General features: G+C 57.0%; 1 protein-coding gene across 1 annotated transcript in view; it reads right to left on the reverse strand.

Moving 5' to 3' along the window:
• NDRG1 (N-myc downstream regulated 1) overlaps nucleotides 1-11,979 on the reverse strand; it is a 57,607-nt gene extending 45,628 nt beyond the window's left edge. The window contains exon 1 of the mRNA XM_040494473.1: nucleotides 11,858-11,979. The gene's annotated coding sequence lies outside the window, so the exon portion shown is untranslated. The remainder of the gene's footprint in view (nucleotides 1-11,857) is intronic.
• Nucleotides 11,980-17,368: the final 5,389 nt, after the last annotated feature.

The raw sequence follows: 17,368 nt of genomic DNA on the forward strand, positions 1-17,368 counted from the left end.
AGGGATGGGGAGCAGGGGTGGGGGGAAAAGGATGGAGGGAAGGGTGGGGGCAGGGGTGGGGGCGGGGGGGGGCAGGAAGGGTGCGCCAGAAAAGGTCCCTGCCTGGCTCTAACACGGGCAGGTGACCTCTGCAGAGCTAGGCAGGGGCAGGGGCAGAGTCCTGCATGGTGGAAAGCCACCACAATGGCGTCCCTGGGGAGCCAACTTTGGGTGGTGACACGTACCGAGCCTACTCCTGGGAACTTAACCTGGAAGCGGGCAGTGTAAGCATTTACTCTTGGAGCTCCGTAATCAGACTAGAAGAACGAAGTGCCCCCAACACCAGGGCGAGGCACAAAGAAGCCAGAATGTGTTCAGGTGCTGCGGGCAGAGGCGGGGGGAGGTGGGAGAAGGTGTAAGTGACGGAGGGCAGTCGGAGGGCCCCCAGGTCACAGCCCAGACCTCCAGAATCGGGAAAGCTGGTGAAAACCAGCCTGACCGAAGCCCTCACGTTGCTACTTTCCAGGGTGGGGCCCTGGCCCCCCAGGTGCCCCACACCCCAGAGGTGTAAGGGTCAGAGAGAGAGCGCACGCCTATTAAATCCTCTGAAGCCCCGGCTCCCAGAACCCACGGAGAGTCTCATTGTGAAGCACCTCGCAGAGGTCAGCTGTCAACAGCACCGGGGCCACCCTGCACCCACCCCCCGTGCCAACACATGGCATTCCGTGGGCGGATCCCCTGGGACGCTCTGGTCTGGGGCCCCAGCACGATTTTCCCCAGTAGATAGCCAGCCCCACAAGAATGCCTTTATGCAGCCTTTGGAGTCTATGCTCCAGAACATTCTGAAAACAAAGTCGGTTTTATATTTGTGAGCATTCCTGGACAGCTGCCAGCTCGGAGGCAGGAGGCATGAAAAGCAGAGGTCTGTCGGCCTTGCTAATTCAGCGCGTTCATGGTCCCGAGACCCTGGCCCGTGGGACACCTCGCCTACACAGCCTAAGGAGCCTTCCAGAAGCCCGGGGCTCTGGCAACGCCGGCCTGTCACGCTGAGAGTGTGAGGGGCTCCTTCAGGCAGAGCAGCCCCCGACCTGTGGGCTCCCAGGACAGGGAGCCTAACCGATCTCGTTCCCAAAGTTGGACCACAACTCCCCCGTGGAATACACGAACAGGTTTTATGCAGCTTAACGGTAATGTTTGCATTTAAATTCACTCTTAAATCATCGCTGAACCGCAAGAGTGAAGTGACTTTAAACAAGCCTCCGTTTATACGGCCTCAAGCATATGCCATAGTTCCGTCCAGCCTGGTCAGTTCTTGGCTTCCAGATGCTGTGATCACATCGGCATCTCAGCCTCCACCGGCTCCCTCACTCTCTCCCAGAACAGAAGAGAGTTTGATCCCAGCCTGCACGGGTTCCAAACCGTGCTCCGGGTGAAACCTCTTTTACCCCACACCTCCTCCTCCTTCCTGCAACTCAGCTTCCCAGCCCATGTGAGGCGGCAGGTCGAAAACCGGCCGGTCTCTTAAATATCGAGTGTTTGAGAATTACTGCTCTTGAGAGCCCTTGGGGGCCGTGGGGAGGCTCAGGTGGGGCCACTAAGAACTATTGCAGTGTTTCGCGAGAAAAACGGGCACTTCTGTCCCCCGGGGGGCATTGAGCAATGTCTAGAGACATTTTCGATGGTCACGACGGGGAGATGGTACTGGTATCTTATGGGGAGGGGCCAGGTCCTCTACCGATCATTCTCCAGTGCACAGGACGGCCCCTGCAGCCCAATTATCTGGCCCCGCCTGTCAATAGCGCTGAGGCTGAGACACCCTGGTCTAGACCAAGGAACATCCATAAGTGCCCTGGGACTCTGAAGTCTGCAGGGAGACTGGATAAAGCGGAGGAAGCTTCTAACACCATCTGTGCCAGGCTCAGCCTACCAGGGGCAGAGAGACAGCTGACTGCTTTCAGCCCAATTCTGCTGACTTGGGCCAGTCCAGGGCCAGCCTTCACCCAATTCTCCTTTGCCTGAGCCCAAAAAACTTTTCCCACTTTTCTTCCAGAACCCGTTTTTCTAGAAGAAATTGTACAAGGAAGCTCAACATAGAAAAACAGATCTAGCAAAGACCAACAACAACAAAAAAGCTGACGTGCGCTTTGGATAAAGCCAGGGAAAGGGCCTGACGCCCCCCCCCCCCGCCCCCCCCCCTGTCCTCCCCCAGCCCACCGTGGGCCTCCACCGCCCCATGCCCCCCATGCCCACCCTCAAACACCATCTGAGCTCCAGGAAGCACAGTTTGAAACAGTGACGCATTCAGAGGTTGCTTCCTGTTAGGTTCTTGTGTGCCCAGCACTGAGCAAAGTGTGACCGTACCTGTAACGGTTCCGCTGACGAGGCCCTATTGTGTGACAAGTTGGGGACACGGTCGTGAACAAACAGACCCAGCCCTGCCCCACCGAGCTCGCAGTCCTGCTCCCCCCCTAGGCCCAGGCACGGCTGCCCTGTCCCTCCACGAGGCTATGCTCTCCTAGAGTCACAGGGTCCCCCCCAATGGCCACCACTGTCACCACCTTCACTTTACCAAGGGGGAGGCCAAAGCCCCAGGGGTCGACGGACTGTCCTAAAATGGCACAAAGCCAGTGGCAGGCGGGGTGGCGGGGAGGCAGAAGCCTCTGATGCCCACAATTACCTCTCCACCACCTTCTTCCTAAAACCGTTTCTTCTCAGGGTTCAAATCCACAGCATCCAGACCAAACGGCTCATTCAGGAGAGCAGTTCCAGCACATGCTGCTCTGCAGGTGATCGAGATGTTCTTCGCCAGGAGGGAGGGACGGGTGGGGGTTGGGAGGAGGTGGCCTGGTTTGGAGTGCTCTGGCCGGTGCCCCCCCCCCCCTCCCCCCGCCAGGAGCCACCCGGAGCCCACCCTCAGGGGTCACTCCCCTCGGGCTCCCCGAGGTCCCGCTTGGTGCTGCAGGGTCCTCCCCGGGCTTGAGGCCGAGGGCTGGACGCCAGGCCCTGCCGGTCTCCACCACCGCCTGGAAAGCCCCTAAACAGAGCGTCAGATTGGAAAGGGCCAAGGCGGTCCTTTGGCAGACAGGGGGACAGGGCAAGGACACCCAGGACACAGTGGGTGGGAGCCCAGCAGTCCGGCCTCCAGCCCTCCAGCCCCACCTTGCATGACGATGGATGTGTGCTACCCGCCATCCCTGTCTCCAAGAAGCACAGACAGCCAACCCTCAGGACAGGTATTCGGCCAGGACGCGTCTCCTTCTGCTAAACACCGCCCCCGCTCAGGGCCCGCAACGGGGCTCCAGGCCACAGCGCCCGCTGCCAGCCCCGTTCACTGAACCGCTTCTTCCTTTCGCACCCGCTCTCCCCAGAAGGAATTCGGAGGAAACCCCCCCGAGACAAGTGAAAGGTCACCGGGAGCTGGGGGCAGAATCATCATGTACTAGCTCTGCAGTCCCCGCCAAGTTCTCTGGCCTCGTAGCCTCAGTTTGCTCGTCTGTGAAATGGGTACAATTCCGGCTCCCAGAAAGTAGCAGGGTGGCTTAAGTTAAATGACGGCACGTAGAATCTGGCACATAGCATAGCAGTCCCCCTTCCCCACCGGGGGGTATGTTCCAAGATCCCCCCTCCCCTGCCCAGGAGACGCCTGGCACCGCGATAGTACCGAACCCTCTACACCCCTTTTGCTCCTACAGACACACACCTATGATACGGTGCAATGTACGAACTGGGCGCGGTAAGAAATTAACAATAACTAGTAATAAAATAGAGCAACTGTAACAATATACTGCGACAGCTATGTGAGTACGAACTCTCTCTCAAAATATCTTACTGAGCTGCGTCTGCCCTTGCTCTTATGATGACAGAAGGTGGTAAAAGGCCTCCAGGAAGAGATGGAGTGAGGGCAGGGGGTGGGGGGGGGGGGGGGTGACACAGGCGCGGTGACATAGCGTTAGGCTACTGCTGGCCTTCCGACCTTTTGTCAGAGGGAAGATCACCTGCCTCTGGACCTCGGCTGACCGCGCGTAACTGACACCACGGACAAGGGGGTAGCTGCTTAATTCATCAGTGCATTTACTTTTCCCGGTCACCACGGAGACCCGCGGACATCTGGGAGGACCCAGCCTGTGTGTTCTACGCCCATCAGGCCCAGAGCAGGCCCAGCAGGGAGGGGGACCTCACGAAGTGCAGCAAGTGCCACGTGGGTTTCCAGCGATCAGACCCAATGCACCACCACGGACGTCTCCCCTCCGTCAGCAACGTCCGTCAATGAGTAACGACAGCCCAAGGAAAGCTGGGCGAATACCTTTCCGGTTCGATAGACCCAGAAGACAGTCAGCAATTAGTTGGACCTCGTGGGCTCCGAGGGAAGCCAAGACTGGCATTGGCCCAGAGGAGGGAAGAACATGACCCCGGGGGGCCTGGGAGGGCAGTGGACAGAGGCCATGTCAGGCAATGTGAGGCCTCGAGAGAATTGTTAACCAGTCACGGGGGCAGTTAAGGGACACACAGAGCCCGTGACTCTCGAAAGCCTTGACGGGGCAGCGGGAGCACTGGCTTAGGAGTCAGGGCACAGAAACCCGCCTCTCTATGGCCTCGTGACTTTGGCCAAGTCATCCATCCATTCCTTTCTGGGGCCCTCGGCTTCCCCACCTGCAAAATACACAGGACGCACTCTACACACATCATGTGGTCCGAGAGGGGAACCCAGGTGGGAACCTGTGCTACACAGAGACAAAACGGTCCTGTCTGGATCCGCCCGGGGAACCTGGAAGTCCCTGTCCTCCTAGCCTCAGACCCCTCCCTGTCTGAAAGACCTGCCCGCCCCCCCCCCCCCCCAGCTCCGATTCTCCTCCAGCTCTGATTCTCTGCCCAGGGGGAGCCATCCGCACACACGGTATTGAGCAAGTTCTCCTGGGCCCCCAGAACTCCCACAAGATGGGGCAGAGGGGGTGTCCGGCATGGAAACATCCATGATGTATTCCGGCACCTCCAGGATGCACCCAGCCCAGCCAGGGCGGCCACAGGGAGGCCACAGAGAAACCCCACGCGGACACACCAAGAATGACGTCTGTGGCGTTTACTGGAGGCCAAAGTCCATACATCCTCTGAACTTCACCGGGACCCATGGCACCATCATGCTCACCATTTGACAGATGGGGAAACTGAGGCACGGGGAGGGTCAGAAATGTGCCCCAAGTCACCAAGCAACAAGCCAGCACAGGTTAAAGGGGAAAGTTGACCTTGAAGTCAACTTGGCCTAAATACGCAGGAATACTGTGCACCCACCCTTTGTCCAGGCAAGACGTCCTAAGGATGAACTGGGAGGCTTTTCTTATGGGATCGGCCGAAGGAGTCACGAGCTTCTCCTCCACCTGCACAGTCCCACAGCGAGCCCCGATGAGTGGCCCAGGCTCTGGACGGAGTCCGTGCCCTAGACCTTCCTACTCTCCCTCACAACCCCCAGAAAGCCTTCCGTTTTAGCTCTCCCCCAGGAGCCTTGCTGATTCGGCCATTCCGATACTTTGAAACAGTGTTCGCTTCACTGTTCTATTTGTTGCTCACGGAGGTCCCTGGCAGAAGGTGGATATTGTCACCCCAGCTTACAGAGGGGTAGCCTGAGGCGCCAAAGCAAAGGCCCGCATGACTTCCTAAAGGCCGGCACCCACTCTTTCCACGTGGGTGCAAGTGTGGGGGGCAGGGGCGGGCAGACAGCGGGCTCCCGGAGGCCTGTAGTGAAGCAGAGAAAGAGGCCGACCAGGGGGGAGCGTTCGCACGCTTGCATCGATTCGGAATGTCAGCAACTGGCCCAGATTTTGTCCCCTCCATAACACGCCTGGTTTCAAAGCCACATGAAAGTGGTGTTCTTTCCAGCACACTGGGCTCTTTATAGGACAGAATTTAAAAGGGGGGCGGGGGGGGGGTGGAAATCAATGTGTGCTGCTGCTGTCTTCCCCGACTACTGCAATTCCCGAAGGTTCCAGAGAACAGACTCATGCCTGCATTAACCTCAAGGAAAGCAGCCTTGGGGTATGCCTTGGAAACCGCTGCCTTACTGTGCATACTGTTCTTTCTTGCCAGAGAGGTTTTGATATCAACCTACAAGGCAGTTCACGGGTCCTCTTGAGATTTTCTGGACCTTTTGAAACCCAAGGCTCTGGGGAGGGTGAAGAAGTTGGTGGCCTTAACTCTCCATGCTCTTCTTATGTAATCAACCTAGTAAGTGACACGGATGGACTTCCTGAACCCTCAAGAGAGCTCTCCAGTTTAGGGGAACAGAGGTCGAGAACAGGGTTCTCAAAGTCAATAAAAGGGTTCAACTGCCATGCGGAGGAGAGAGCCAGTCTAGGAATTCCTGGAGGGCCCCTTCCTGCTCCGCATGGAGCCCGAAACTCAGCAGGCATTCAAGGAATCGTTTGATACCAAAAACAAAAACAAAAACAAAAACAAAAACAAAAACAAAAACAAAAACAGGAATCTCCCCAAACAAGGCAAACCCCTGCTGCACTCACTCCACAGGTACAGGGGCCAGAGCTGAAGTGGGACCTCCTCTCTGGGTTCAACCAGAGCACAGAACTAGCCAGAGGGTCCAGGACATAGAGCAGGAAGAGGGAGGGGTTCGCAATCCAGCGGCACCCACCCCCTCTCTGCAACACCCCCCGGGGATCATCCCGAAGGTTGTCAGTAGAATTTTGGCAGCCCGATAAATTTGCTTGGTAGAGAGAAGACCGTCTGCGGGGACAAGCAGAACAATGGCAAGTCCAATGGAGGACACTGGTAGGATTCAAGGATTCTTCTGCAAATCTGAGGGACAAGCTGCACCGGATGGTCCGTGAGATAATTTGTCGAACGCACACCAACGGAACCAATGCCAGCACAGGGCAAGGATGTAGATTCCTCCCACAAAACCCTTTGTTCCAGAGATGGCATGATGGCCACACACACAGGATCCTTCCCCAAAATGGTCTCGCTGCTTCTACACCCTGGATGGCCTTCCAGTCTTTCCTACACCAAGACGGCCCAAGTTATTTCCTTAAGAAATGGAGGGCTTCTTCTGATCAACATGAAGTGCCTACTAAGTCTGCAGGAAAAAGGTAAGCAGACTCAGCCCAGAATGATCCAAGGAAGGCACCACCCCAGCATGCCAGCCTGCCTGGAGGGGAAAGCCAGGGAGGGCGTTCTGGAGAAAAGGAGGCAAGTTCAATGCTTAGAAAGAGAGAGGAGAGGAAGCCAGGGTTCCTAGCTGGGAGTCCGCAGAATTGAATACCTGTTAAGACTGCTGCTCAAACACACATGTGGGTGGTGCCCAGAGAGCTGCTCAGAATCTTCTCAAAGCCAAGGGAATAAAGCTAGGATTAGACGGGGAGCAGGATGGAGTCCTGGCCCCCATCCATCTCTTCAAGCAGAGCTGAACACAGGTGTACACATCCCCACGTATACTGAGGTTGCCACAGACTTAAGAGAGAAAAACTATAAAACAAAAGATGAACTCCTGAGCAGGCCGTTCAAGGCCCCCCAGACGGCTAATGAGCCTCATCTCCTATGGGCTCAGCTGGAGGAACACCCTGTTAGACTGGAAAAGCCTTAGAGGCAGAGCCCTGGCAGGTAGGGGGCGGGCAGGTCTTTAGTAAATGTAAGATGGCAAGGCAAAGATTGGATCACAGAAAGGTCCCTTCATGGACCTGAATTTGTAATCTGTTCCTTTCTGTCATGCCAAATCGGACCCCCCAGATTTCTCTCATCTCTCTCAACACCCACCCTGGAGAACTGGGCCCCACACGCACCCAAAGTGCCCCAGTCCCTCCGCGCACCCACCTCCAATAAGCCTGGGCTGGTGTGGGAGGAGGCCAAGAGAGTATCGGGAAACTCACCTCCAGCTCTGCAGCAGACGCTGCCTTCCATCCATCTCTGGTCTCCAAATGGAAACAGAAAGAACAAGGAGACAGGCAGGCCTGGGCCCCGACTGAGATCAGGGAGGTAGGAAGGGCAGCGTGAAACAAATCCAGGAAGTCAAGTACATGCTTCAAAAACAGGTCCAGAAGGGTCTGGGTGGGAAAGGGCGACACTGGCAGGGGAAAGATCCAGGGCAGCTCACCTGGAACAGGACCCCACTCGCTTGATTCGAGACACATGAGTCACCTGCCCAACCCTCAGTTTTCTGACCTGAGAAATGGCAAGAATGTCTCCCACCTTTCAACTGAATGAGGTGATAACACTGAAACCACAAGGCACCTTAGCCAGGTAAGGGCTGTTTACGGAGCCCCCCCCCGGTCTGGTAACACAGGAGCAGGGGACATGTGGCCTCTCCTTTCCTTTCCCTCTCGCCCATCGCTCTGGAGCAGACGTCCTCAACCCTGGCTACCTTCGTTACGCCCTCCCTCTAATCCAGCGCAGGGAACTTTGAAATGGTGCAGATTCCTGGCCCCTCCCAAACTCGCAGGGCCTGGAAATCTGCATTTCAGACAAGGTTCTCATCACATTTTTATGCAGTCTGCAGAAGCTTAGTGTTTTTGTTTTTTTTTGTTTTTTTTTTGGAAGAGCTTCAAGAAGCAAAACATGAGTTGAGCACTTGGAGGCACTTTCACTGGCATGGGTAAGCTTGGGACAAAAGTCCCGGACACTGATTGCCAAGGAAATGCCTTGAGAAATGTAATTTGTGGATATCATCAACAGCAAACACCTACATGGCGTTCCCACGTGCCCGGCACTACTCTCAGCTGTGTATGTGGATTAACTCCATTAACATTTACAGGTCTCCACTAGCCGTGGTCTTGTCATTCCCACATTACCGGAGAGGAAACTGAGGCAGGGAGCTCCTGCCTGCATCTCTGGACCTTTCATTCCAGCTTTTCCTGGTCACCCCAACATACTGTCGTGAAAAAGAACAGACGCTTGGGAGTCTGGCTCTCTGGGTCCAAAGCCTGCCTCTCCCACTTTCAGCCAGGTGGCCGCAAACAAGTCCCTTAAACTCTCTGAGCCTCATTTCTCTGATCTACTCAGTGGAGCCAATACAGCTCAGGCAGAACTCTCCCAGGGATGAAAGGAAAAGCAGGGATGCAGCGGAGGGCTAGGAGACAGAGAGAGAGAGAGAGAGAGAGAGAGAGAGAGAGGGAGAGGGAGAGAGAGAGGGAGCCCTGCCCCTCTACCCCCTCCCAGCCTGAGTCAGGCCTCCTCCCCACCAGAGTCTCAGATGCTGAGTCATCATCCTGGCTTCCTTTCCCCGAGGCACAGCCACTTTGAGTCACGCCTTGGATGGGATTCTCCAGAGTTGGGTCCCAAGAAAGAAGTGCAGCTTTGGGCCACCAGGAAAACACAATGCCGTCTTTCTTCCCCCCATCCACGCCAAGGCAAGCTCAGGCCAGGAAGTTTCATGAGCCTGGTGGGGCGGGGAGGAGCCCCCAGCTCTGTTCAGATCTAAGGTCCAACCTGGAGGGGGCAGCCAAAATCCAGCGGGAGCCCTTGCTCACTAGTCTGATTCTGCTAAGCTCTCAAGAACAATCTGATTTACACTAAATAAATAAAGGATGACCACGTTCCGCCCGGAAAGCTTCCTGGCCAGAAACTCAGTGAGGATCCTATTGATTTCCTCCCCCCTCACGGCAGAGGGGCAAACGTCAAGACCAAGAACCCCTTTCACCACCTTCAGTCCCAACCAGAGGGGTCTGGAAGGTGAAGTTCCAGCTCTGGCTAAGCCTTGACAAGCCATACCCTATCTCTGGGCCTCAGTTTCCATCTGTAAAACGGGCAGAAGTTGGATGAGGAACTTGTGTGGGTTTTTCATTCCATTCCAAATTATCAGACCGACAGTTAGTAATCCTGAATTTGCATGTCGTGCCTGGAGATCTCCCTCTGGGGGAGAGAAGACCCCCAAACAGGTGCTCCAAGGTCTCTCTGCAAAGCCAAATCCAACACGGCCACCCCAAAGGTCAGTTGCCTGCTTGGGACCCCACCCGGGATATTAGAGGGGAATGGGGCAGAGGGAAGGAGCCACTCAATTCATTCAGTGCATGGATTCGAACCCCTCTCAAGTGCCAGGTATCAGGTTGCAGGGCGAGGGAGGCAAAGCCTTCCTTCTCAGCCTCTTGTGGGGGACAAAGTCCCACAAAACTAAGAAGTCACAGGTGAGGGCATTTTATAGGTTTGACTCCTCACACCAGGGCAGGGTCCCTTTGGCAGTTCCCCCTCCACTTGGGGGATCACCTCTACCTCCCTGTCTCCCTGTCACCACTCCCCCCCCCCCCGGGCCGGGGGCCACATCAGCACTTCCCCCCCTTTCCCTGCACCTGTCCCCGCAATGGGTGAACCCCTTGCAAACAGGTGCTGGGATGTGCTCTCTCTGTATGTACCTTGCTTACTTCAGTTCACCTTAGCGAAAGCCGGTACCGACGCCGAATTTCGGGACAGGAGGCACGGCTGGAGGGTTTGAGGGGACACTGCATTTTCACAGCGAGAACACAGGTCTGTATTTAGATATCTTGCTCATTTGAGAACAGTAAGTGTGGCCGATGGACGCGACGAAGAGAATAAAGCTCTCCAGTGTGGCCACGGGCTGAACTCTCTTCGAGTCTTCAATCTTTCCCCAGGAACTTAAAGGAAGCGGACAAATCCAAGTGGCCAGAACATCTGTGAGGAAGGGCTGAGCCTGGGCCCTCCCCCACTGGCTGCCAGGCACCTCCCTCTTCCCAGCCACAGACGGGTGCTGCCGCTGACCCACAGGGACATCTGACAGCAGAGGCGACAGACGGGAAAACTCCGGGGGGGGGGGGGGGGGGCCGGGGGGGGCGGGTAAGGAAAGGATCCACTGAATCCGGGCTTCAGTCACTAAAGCGACGGAGGCGGTTTGTCGCACCCCACCCCACCCCACCCCACCCCGGCCCACCTCGCTCGTCACGCCCTGCCCTCCCGGCCCCAGGCTGGATCAGGGACCGCGGATCTCCTGGGAACGTCGGAGCAACTCCAGCTGCTCTTCCCCGCGGAGGGCCGGAGAGGCGGGTCCCGGAGGCTGGGAGACCAGGCGAGCGGGGGAGGTGGGCGGAGGCGAAAATGACGCCACCCGCAGCCCCGGCCAGCGCTGGGCCGCCACTTGCCCACACGACCCCTCTGGAGCGGGCCACCTCTCCCGCGCAGCCACAGCGCCAACCCCGGGCCACCTCGGGGTGCGCACCCGGCCCAGCGGCGCTGGCGGACCCGGGCTCCCGCGCGTACGGCACGCGTCGAGATACACTCGGACCCTCCCCCTCCCATCACACGCGCACACACCCCACCCAGGCTTCGAGGCGGAATCGGCCCCCGCCCCTCGGATGCAAATCGGTTCGCGGCGCAGTCTGGAAACCAGACACACCCACGGCCCCCTTTCCAGCCTCAGCTCGAGCGGTCCCTACCAGCCTCCTTTCTACACACGCGCGCTCAAGCCCTCCTTCCCCAGACACCCCACTCCGAGGACACACCCCGCCCCAACACACACACACACACACGCGCGCGCGCGCACACACACACACACACACACACGCACTCTCCCAGGCCCTCCTCCGGCTCCCCCTTCCAGCGCGCCCTCAGGCCTGCGACGCCAGCCGTGACTCCGGGGTGCCTTTGGGAAGCGCGATCAAGGTGTTCCCCGGCCGGCCCTCCAGCCGTCCCCGACCCTCAGGATCCCACTTTCCCGGCTGGGGAAAGGTGGGCGGGGATCTTTTTTCCTCCTCTTCGCTAACCGACCCCTCCACTCCAGCGGCGGCCGCGCCCCAAAGCCCCTCCTTGCGCCCCGCGCCGCAGGGTCGCCACGCACTTGCCGCTCGGGGGCCACAAAGGGCGGTCCAGGGGCTGCGGCGGCACCCGTGGGCGATCGACGCCTCCCTGCCCCGCAGGAAGAGGGTGTCGGGCTTACCCAAGGTACAGGGAGGAAGGCAAGAGAGGCCGGAGCTCGGCTGGAGGCGCGGCGGCCAGCGGGCGCGGAGGAGAGCGGTGAGGCTGTGCGGGCGCTCGGAGCGGCGAGCCGGGCTGGGTTTGTTTATGCCCGAGCGGAGAGCGACTTTATACGCGCCGCGGCCCCGCCCCCGCGCTCGCCCCGCCCCTCCCGAGTCCGCACACCGCGGGGACACACCCCTCGCCGCCCCCTCCTCCCCGGCGCTCCTCCCGCTCCCGCCAGTGAGCCCGGCCCGGCTGGGCTGGGGCAGAGCGCGGCGGGCGCCCGCCAGAACCCGCTGCCTGTTGCGCAAGCCTTTGTAGGGGCGCGGCGGGGAGGGCTCTCCCGGGCCGGGCTGCGGTTCGGCTCGGCGGTCGCGTCTCTCGCCCGGAAAGCCAGGGCCTCCGCGTGTGCCGCGGGCGCGTGTGCACGGGGTCGGAGGGGGGGGGGAGCGTTTGTGTGCTCGCGCGTGGCCACGTGCACGCTCGTGCCTGTGCGTGTGGATTTCCGTGTGTCTCCGTGTGACCGAACGGCCCCCTCGGTGTCTCGGAGTTTCTTCCGCCGAGTCCCATTGCGCCACGCCCTGACATCCCTTGTGGGCTGCTCCCCACTTCCTCCGAGCGAGTCTCCAGGTCTTAGCTCCGAGCCCCATTTAACCGCCTTCCCGAGGCTGCCTCCTAGGCTTCCCCTCGACCAGCTGCCAGCGGCTGTCCCTCCATGTCCCCCTGTTGGCTTGTCTCTCCCCTGAAATCCTAGCTCCCGCTGAATCTCATCCGTCTGGTTCACCCCACCCCACCTGATCTGCGAGCCAAGCAGCCCCTGCCTCTGCCCCTCCCCAGTTCTAAGCCCACCAGTCCCACTAGTTTCCAGCCCTTGGCCTTCTCCCCGCCCCAGGGAGCCGTGGCTGGGAGGGTCCTCACCCCTTCCTCTTCTGCTTCCCCGTACTTGACCCGGAGCACCCTTTCCACCCTTAGCTGTCCTTCTCCCGTGCCTTGTTTCTGTTTGAAGATGGTCTCCGTGTTCTCAACCCTCGCTGCGTATGAGAATCCCCGGAAGAACTTATTTTTGAAAGGGGCCTGCCTGGGCCCCGTCCTAGACCAGATTAATCAGAAGGTTAGGGAGCTCTCCAGGTAGTTCTAAGGTGCAGCCAGGTGAGAACCACTGGACTGGAAGAACACCATTTTATAAGTAAAGGAAGACCCTGTCACTGTCCCCAGGCCCCTGCCAGGCCTTGTATTTGCAGGCTCCAGTCTCCTTCCCCCGCCTTATCGCTTCTGGCTGATGATAAACCCACTCCCTCCACCTGCCGGTGCTTTGTTCAAGCCAAGGGACCTGGCTCCCTGTGCATCCCGTCTGCCTCCATACGCCCTGACATTTACTTCTCCTGTTACTCCACAAATATTTATCGAGCCGCTGCAGTGAGCCGGGGTCTGTGCTCAGCCACGGGGGGGAAAGGACTGAAAAGGCAAAGTTGTTTCCCTCAGGGGCGCGGCACAGGAGACCGAGTCTCTGTTTCCCCATCCGTGCAACAAAAAGGCTACACTGAGCCCATTCATTCAGTACCCGGATCAAGCCCCTACCATGCCCAGGCACAGTCTTAGACCCTTGCAGATATGGTCGTGAACAGAAATCTGCCTCCTCCGAAGCCACCCTGCTATTTGAAGACCTTCCCAGATCTAGCAGTGTTTTTACCCCACTCACATGCATCCATTTTCCCTTACCTCCTCTTTTGGCTTTCAACAAACATTTATTGAGCACCTGTGGTTTGTCACCTGCCAAAGATACAGAGTCCAGTTTAAAACTATGGAGGAGCCTGCCTACTCCTTCGATGACAGATTATAACACTAGTATGTGTGCTGAAGGAGGGCATTTGGCCAAGAGAGGCCCTTTCCTGCCCCTGTGAGGAAGTCTTTGGGACGGTGCACACAGAGCAACCCAGACCTGCAGCCAGACGCCCCAAAGTTGCTCTATGGGAACCCCAACTTTCCAGAAGGTAGTGAGGAGGAGAACATATTCAGGGACAGGGGAGGGAAGGCACCAAGGGCATAGAGAGGAGAAGAGAGAGGGAGGAGAGAGAAAGAGGGAGACACAGAATCTGAAGCGGGCTCCAGGCTCCGAGCTGTCAGCACAGAGCCCGACGCGGGGCTCGAACTCAGCGACCGTGAGATCGTGACCTGAGCCGAAGTTGGACGCTCAACCGGCTGAGCCACCCAGGCGCCCCAGAGCTGAGGCGTTCTAAAACGAGGTCGAAAGGCGATGATTGCAGAGTCCAAACCTGCTGGATCCCACACTCCCTGTCCCATAGACCCAACACAGCCAGCTCCCTCAAGGTGGCCACACTATAGGAAATACGGACTTTGGCTCAAGTCCAGACGCACACGGGAGTAGAAGATGCCCATCCTACAGAGTGCGCCTGGGAGCCCAGAGCCGCCCACACCCCCACATCCCCCAGCCCGGACCAGCTGAGGCAGCAGAAGCCCTTGGAGCCAAATGTGGGTGCAATTGAGTTGAGCTGTTTAAATTATTTCTCTTTCCCGCTGGTCAGCAATAGAATTAGATTTGCTTAGTAAATGCGTGTGTGCTGCAAATCCGTCACAGGATGAGATTGGAGTTTCTGGACTAATGTCCTCTGGAAATTTCTGTTTAGCAACACCTTCAGTGTTATCACAGAATATCTGGACGAAAAGGACCTTAGGGCTCACCTGTTCCCCACCCTCTTTCTTGGAAGGTAATGGTACTCGGGGTTGAGAGAGACCCGAGAGAAAGCTGGAGTTCAGGAGAATAACACCTGGTTCCCATAGGGGCTGTGACACCTGGGCAGTTACCCCACCTCCCTGCACCTCCATCCCCTCCGCGTGCACGGAGAACAAACGGGTGAGAGAAGCCATCAGACCTTTCCATCACAATGTATACGCCTGACGTCGTGGTGCCATATTTCTTTCCTGCTGGGATGAGGAGATGGCCCTGAAAAGCCAGCATCCCCCAGCTCCAGGAATTGTAGTGGATGTGTACTCCTTGATTAGAATGATCTGGAAGGGAGGGAGATAGGGATTCCAGAGTACTGCCCCCCCCATCCTCCGGAATCCCTATCTCCCTCCCTTCCAGATCATTCTAATCAAGGAGTACGCATTCACTGCAATTCGTGACCCTTTCTAGTATCCCGGTTGTCCTCTGGTTCCTGTAGCCCTACTCCTCTCCCCGCTTCCTCCATGGAATTACTCTAACCAGGTGTCTAGGCACAGGCCTCCACCTCCTTCAGTCCTTTTCCCTTTATTTTTAAGGCTTTAATTTATCAAGTTCCTGGCCAAACAGTTCTGCAAATCTTGTTAGGAAAAACAATAGCTTTCCCCACCCCCTCCCGGCCTCACCACTCACAAGCTCTACACCCCTGGGCAAGTGCTTTGATTTCCTGCCTCAGCCTCCTCATCAAAAGAAAAACAAAAAAACAAAAAAAAAACAAGCAAACAGGGGCGCCTGGATGGCTCAATCAGTTAAGCATCTGACTCTCTGACTCTTGATTTTGGCTCAGGTCATGATCTCAGAGTCCCGAGATCAAGCCTGACCATGTCAGACTCCGTGCTGAGCGTGAAGCCTGCTGAATATTCTTTCTCTCCCTCTCTCTCTCTCTCTCTCTCTCTCTCTCTCTCTCTTTCTCTCTGCCCCTCCTCTGCTCACTGTGGCTCGCTCTCTAAAAAAATAAATAAAATAAAATAAAATAAAATAAAATAAAATAAAATAAAATACAACCCACATAATAGTAGAGTAATAATAGAATTAACTCCTAGGGTCACTGTGAGCGATATAGGAGTTAACACATGTAAAGTGCCTAGAACAGTGTCTGCGTATAAAAAGCTCTTGATAAACTGTTAGCAGACTCCATCATCGCCACCGCCGCCCCTGGCATCTTGCATGGTGCCCGATCCATACGGAAATCCCGCAGATACTGGTGGAGTAAGTGGGGGGACGCAAGTCCTTCTCTCTGGATTCTCCCTACTTCGTGCAGCCTGGCTCAGATTTTGTCGGGAGGGGAAGGGATCTGTCGACTTGCTTGCGGAGCCCATGCGTGGACCTCTGTAAATTCTCCCAGCGCTCTGAGAGCAGGTCTGCCCCCGCAACATCCCGCGGTGGGCCATGGGAAAAACGGCTGGAGAACAATCCCATGCGAGGCTGGATGTAAGCCTGTGCTCCGGGCACGAAATGATCCTGTACTCTGAACATAAACAAAGAGATGCGCGAGGTTGGGCCCATGGACAATCAATTTCTCTTCACTCCTGGTTCGTAAGAGTTTGTCAAAGCTGCTGTAACGAATTACCACGAACTGGGTGGCTTAAACCAGCCGAAATGCATTATCTCACAGCTCTAGAGGCCCGCCGTGCAAAAACAAGGGGGCAGCAGAGCCCTGCTCCCTCTGAAGGCTCTGGGGAAGAATGCTTCCTTGCACATGATGCTCCCAGCTTCTGGTGCCTGCTGGCACCCCTTGATGTCTCCTGGCTTGTGGCCACGTCCCTCCGATCCCTGCCTCTGTCATGACATGGCCTTCTCCCTGGGTGTCTCTGTCTCTAGCTCCTCTCTTCTAATAAGGGCACCAGTGAGATTGAATTAAGGGCCCACCCTAATCCGGTATGACCTCATCTTACCCTAACTAATTGCATCTGCAAAGACCTCATTTCTCAATAAGGTCACATTCTGAGGTTCTCAGCGGAAATGAATTTTGGGGGCACGGGATTCAAGCCAGCACACGGTTAGTGTGTGCTTAATATTTGTAGCGTATTTGCAGAAGGACCCGCGCCCTGGCCTGCTCGGGTCGGGCCCGAGGGTGCTGCTCTCGGAGGGTCTCCGAGGGGCTCCCGCCCGGCTTTCCGCCAGCCGCCCTGGCGTCATCGGCCCTCTCCGATTCCCTTCAGCCTCTGCTTGGCTTCGTCTTGAGCAGCCTAATCACAGGTCCTGCCTAATTAAACCTTCCACTGCCCCTGCTGCCGGCCAAGTTCACCACCCACCCCCTCCTGGAGTGGCTGTGCCCATGCCCCTGCACGCGCCCGGACTTTCCTCTCCCTCCCCCAGGCACTGGGTAACTCACTGCTTCCCCCCAACATCCTCACCTCTGAACCTTGGCCCACAATGTTTCTCCTTCTAGAAAGCCCCCCCACACACCCTCTTCCCCTATGGAGACTCCATTCATTGGGGAGAAACACTAGGGGTGCTCTTCACCCCACCCCGCCATTTCAGCTCTCCTACTTCCTGCCCTGTCTTTCCCTGAGGTTAGGTGTGCCTCTCATTGTCAACAGATGGGGAACGGAAGTGACCTGTGTCACTTCGGATGGGACCTTTATTTATTTATTTGTTTGTTTATTTATTTATTTATTAAATGTGAAATTTATTGTGAAACTGGTTTCCATACAACACCCAGGGCTCCTCCCAACAGGTGCCCTTCTCGATGCCCATCCCCCACTTTCCCCTCCCCCCCCCACCCCCCATCAACCCTCAGTTTGTTCT

The sequence above is a fragment of the Herpailurus yagouaroundi genome, unplaced genomic scaffold, assembly GCF_014898765.1.
Source record: "Herpailurus yagouaroundi ecotype Mexico unplaced genomic scaffold, PumYag 186, whole genome shotgun sequence".
Lineage (NCBI taxonomy): Eukaryota > Metazoa > Chordata > Mammalia > Carnivora > Felidae > Herpailurus > Herpailurus yagouaroundi.